At 40.4% G+C, this 5,229-nt stretch overlaps 1 non-coding gene across 1 annotated transcript; it reads right to left on the reverse strand.

Moving 5' to 3' along the window:
- Positions 1-2,182: 2,182 nt before the first annotated feature.
- Positions 2,183-2,289, reverse strand: LOC141635011 (small nucleolar RNA R71). The gene has a single exon (XR_012539721.1). It is a non-coding gene; the product is annotated as a small nucleolar RNA R71 (small nucleolar RNA).
- Between the last annotated feature and the right edge of the window lie 2,940 nt (positions 2,290-5,229).

Consider the following 5,229-nt stretch of genomic DNA (forward strand, 5'->3'; position numbering starts at 1 on the left):
CATCCCCGAGGAAATCCCCAAGGATTCTATGAAGAAAAAGGAAGAAAAGAAGAAGAAACGAGACTTCACAGCAATCTGTGCGTCTTCCCCCAGAGGACGCCCGTCTCCACCACCACAATCCGTGTGTCTTCTCCCCAAGACGCCCGGGCAAAAGACCCAGAAGACGCCCGGGCAGAGACCACCAAATCCGCCCGTCCCGTGCTAAAGACGCCCGGATTCTCAGGCAGACCCATTTCGTCTTCTTTAAGCTTCAAGGAAGGATGCACATCTTTTTCTAGAGACCGGAGTCTTTCCAAAAAGAACGGCGTTTCCTTAAGTAGGGACTTAATCGTCATTTAAGCCCTTAGTTAACCCTAATTCATCCACCTAATCCCCACTATAAATACCCCATTAGTCTAATTAGAAGAGGATGTTCTTCTTAGCAATCTTTAGTGTAGTTAATATCAATCAAATATCTCTTTAATCTTGTAATCAACAATTAATCAAGTTTTAATACAAGTTTTATTTCCTTAATCTCTCTCTTGTTCATCCTTTATTTTGAGTAATTGAAGATTATTTGGGTTATTATTGGGAGATTGACAACCTCTCAATCAAGCATCAAGTACTTCTTTTATTCTTTGCTTTATTATTGGAATTATTAGTAGGTATAATTCTCTTAATCCCTCTTTAAATATTGTTAATCACTTTCATTTATTCATCATGTTTCACTTTGTTGGTATGATTGACAACCTTGCTAGCATGTTCAACATGATAATGAGTGAGTAGTTCCTTAGCTAGGGTTAATGGGTAATTAGGGGAAACCAACATGGGGAATGATTCATGCTTAAATTAATATGCTTTCATAGTTTATTTGCTTGCTTGTTGTGATCTCAACTCATGCACATGTTATGTTTGATGAAATGTGAGCCTATGAATCCTTGCATTTTTTTTACCCATCACCTATCTTTTCAATAAGACTTGTAAGACATAAACCAACTCGGGTCTCATTAGACCATGCATGTTGTTAAGTAGGGAAGACTAAGTCGACTTGTAGGTGTTGTACAATCTAATCGATTCGGCTCCGGGATCCAAACTTTCCTAGGATTGTAAGATATAAACCAACTCGATCCATCACAACAATAATTGCTTGCTTATAATTTGAGAACATGTTCGTATGATCAATTCCCATGAATCCCCTATGACCACATGACACCCTAGTGCTTTTTATCAATTGTTTACATCCCTTTTAATTCATCTTGCTTGTTTACTTTCATTGCTATTTAGTTTAGTGATTTCTACATCAAACCTCAATTGTGACACCCCTAAGACACCACTAGTTGCAATAGAAATCTCATCTCAATTCCCGTCCCTTGGGATCCGACCTTTACTTGCCTCTTTACTAATTGTGTAGTTGTTTGTGAAGTTATAAATTGTGTTTTGGTCTAGGTGCTCCTAACGACAAGTAACCGAAAGATTTAGTAAAAATATCCCGACCAAAAATGGTGCCGTTGCCGAGCACGGTGTTAACTTGATTTAGATTTTCTTATATTGTTATTAGTTGTGTCTTTCTTTGCCTTGGGGAAGTAAAACTCCTCAAGGTTTGTTCTAATTGTTTTCGAGTTGTTTGATATTTTGCATGTCTAGAAGGTCACAAGGTGACTTGTTACCCCTTGATCGTGAAATTGAAAGAACTTTGACAACCAATAGAAGACTTGCTAGGAAAACTTTGAGAGGCATTGGTGAGGTTGTAGATATTCAACCAAATACTATTGAGTTCATCAACCCTTTTGCAAGAGAAGGTGAGAAGAACCCAACACAAAATCAACCCACAATGTCTAAGTTTTCATCACATTCCGTACCCACCGAGGAGAACCTACCCAATGGTACTCCCACACCACAACATCTAACCGGAAATTTTATTGCCAAATCCGCATTTATCCAATTAGTCGAAAGAAGCCAATTTGGGGGGATGCCTAGTGAAGACCCTCATTCTCATATGGAGACTTTTTGTGACTATTGTGATGCGATTTCTCAAACCGGTGTAACTTAACACCAAATACGATGGGTCTTATTTCCTTTTTCTCTAATTGGCACCGCGAAACAATGGTTGAAAGGCCTTGATAAGGCTACTCTCGGAATTGATTTTTGGAAGAAGTTGGCTCTAGCTTTCTACAAAAAGTTCTATCCACCATAAAAGACTAACATGCTAAGAGCTCAAATCACGGCCTTTAAGCAAAGGGATGAAGAATCTTTGTATGAAGCTTGGGAGCGGTTTAAGGGGGTTTGTCGCTCATGTCCTCACCATGGACTTAGCGAGTGGTTCTTGGTACAACAATTTTGGAACGGTCTTTATGAAGATTCAAGGAACATTCTCAACATGGGATCAAATGGAATGTTCACCGGAGTTGATGACAATCAAACTTGGAACAAAATTGAGGAAATGGCGGTCCATAACTCACAATATAGTAGACCTCGCAAGGCTACTAGAGGAGGAAAGCATGAAGTGGACTCCATTACTCAATTGGGTGCTCAACTTAGTGCTCACATTGATACCATCAATTTGAAGTTTGAAAAAGCTATGGCTAGACTTGAAGAAGCCTCAAAATCACCAAAGCATCATGTTAATGCCATGACGACATCTTCATCAATCCCAAGTGGGATATGTGAGAATTGTGGAACTTTGGGACATGACCAAAGTGAATGTAGGGGAACAAATGAACAAGTGAATGCTTTCCAAGCATACAAGAGTGGTACCCCTTATTCAAACTATTACAATGAAAACACCAAATTCCATCCAAATCTCTCATACAAAAGCCAAAATGTTCAAAACCCTCAAACAACATACACCCCACCTCCCATGAGAAACCAAAATCAAAGACCCTTTTACAACCAAAACCAAGGTTACCAAAATCAATCTCCATACAATCAACAAAATGACCAAGATTTTGATGTTCAAAAAGCGGTCCTTCAAATGCAAAAGAATCAACAAGAGTTTTTCACTCAAATGCAAAAGGATAGTCAAGCAAAGGAAACCACCATCAACCACATCCTAGCTCACAGCAAAATGTTGGAAACCCAATTGACTCAACTAGCATCTTCAAGCTCACAAAGACAAAAGGGGCAATTACCACCTCAAAGTAATCCCCCAAGACATGAAACGGTTAGTGCCATTCACTTGACGAGTGGTACAAGGTATGAAGCACCGAAGAAGCAAGTTGAGGATGAAGTTGTGGAAGCTAGTGATAAAGAAGAAATTGTGCAAAACTCCAAGGATGGAGAACCATCAAACGAAGAAATTTCAAAGAAAAATGAAGACAAGGTCAAGGAGAAGGAGCCCATTGTGATTAGACTTCCTTTTCCAAGTCGTCAATCTAAGCCCAAATTTGATGACCAACTTGGAAAATTTATGGAAATTGTGAAGAATTTGGAAGTCTCAATTCCTTTCACGGAATTAATCAATCACGTGCCGGCCTATGCAAAATACATGAAAGACATCCTCACAAAGAAGAAGTCGATCTGGAAGCTTGAGACTATCGCCTTCACTAAGGTGAGTAGTGCAATACTTCAAGGGAGTTCACCTCCAAAACTCAAAGATCCGGGAAGCTTCTCAATACCGTGTACCATTGGCGACACTACGATCAACAAAGCCTTATGTGATCTAGGGGCTAGTGTGAGTGTTATGCCGTACTCGGTGAGTAAAAGGTTGGGGATGGGAGAGCTTAAATGCACCAATATCACACTCCAAATGGCCGATAGATCGACGAAGACACCATTAGGGATATGGGAAGATGTTCCCGTAAGAATTGGGAAATTTTTCATCCCGGTGGACTTTGTCATTGTTGACATGCAAGAAGACTCCAACATTCCAATCATTCTAGGAAGACCTTTCTTACACACCGCGGGTGCGGTGATTGATGTGAAGCATGGAGAGCTCACTCTAGAAGTAGAAGATGAGAGCATAACTTTCAATCTTGACAAGACCATGAGAGCTCCCCGTTTGCATGAACCATATTTTATGGTTGATCATTATAGCCGGAAGGATGATAGGAAGAAGTCGGAATTCAAATGGAAGAAGAAAATTGAAGATGCTCCATTCAAAGAGCAAGTGAATTGTAACAAAGAGAGTTTGAAAAGCTCACCAAAGTCGAGCAATGAAGAGGATGGCCTCATTAGCCAAGACAAGAAAATGGGAGAGTTGTCTCCATAAACTCAAGAGATCTTTAGTGATCAAGTGGATGAAGTTTGTGGTCTTTGGGACGATGAGTTTGAAGGGATTTTTAATTCCTATATTGGTAATGCTATCGATCAAGACCGACAACAAGGCCAAAGGTCTATTGAAGATCTTTATCATGATAATGAACAAGCTTTTGATTACTTCTTCAAGGTGTTGAGCAACATCAACAACACCTTGGACATGCCCCCATGACATCTCACTAAGGATGAGAGTTTGGTGGAGTCCTCCCTAAACCACCATTTGTAAATATTTCTAACTCCCTAACTCGCATTTTAATTCTTACATTGCATTTTTGTCATTCTTGGATTCTTATGCTTTGATCAAGATAATTATCATTTTTGAGAGAAGTGAGGGAGGGAGTAATTATTCAATTGATGTGTAGTGCTTTAGCTTAGTGTGGGGATAGCAATTGCCTAGGCTATTCATGCCTTAGTAGTGCCCCCACAATGAAGAACACGGGATTTTGAAGAATGAAAAATGACAAGGGATATGCAAGTACACGGATGGAACTGAATCCGGGTAAAATAGGGTGAATCCGAGCGTTTTCAAGGGAATCTGCCCGTCTTCAGGCAATCCGGGCGTCTTTGTAAGAATCCGCCCGTCCATCTGAACTGAAATTTTGAAATTTTTGGACTGTTGATAAATCCGAGGGTCATGCAAGGAAAGACGCCCGTCTTTTTGGCTGGGAAAAACAAGAAATCTCACTGGAAGAGAATCCGCCCGTCTTCAGCAGAAGACGCCCGTCCCGCAGTTGAACAATCCGAGCGTCTTTACTGAAAGACGCCCGTCTTTAGGCGAGAACTCTGAAGCCGAAACAAGCAGAATCCGAGCGTCCCGAAGGAAAGTCGCCCGTCTTCCCCTGCAATTTAAAATTTTTCGGGTCTTTTATAAACCCCATTCCCCATTCATTTCTTCATTTCTTCATTCAAAACACTACCCATAAACCCCAAAACTCAAAACCCTCATCCTCTCCATCACAAAAACAAGATTTCCTCAACCACATTCATCAAAATCAA

The sequence above is a fragment of the Silene latifolia genome, chromosome Y (genome assembly GCF_048544455.1).
Source record: "Silene latifolia isolate original U9 population chromosome Y, ASM4854445v1, whole genome shotgun sequence".
Classification (NCBI taxonomy): Eukaryota; Viridiplantae; Streptophyta; class Magnoliopsida; order Caryophyllales; family Caryophyllaceae; genus Silene; species Silene latifolia.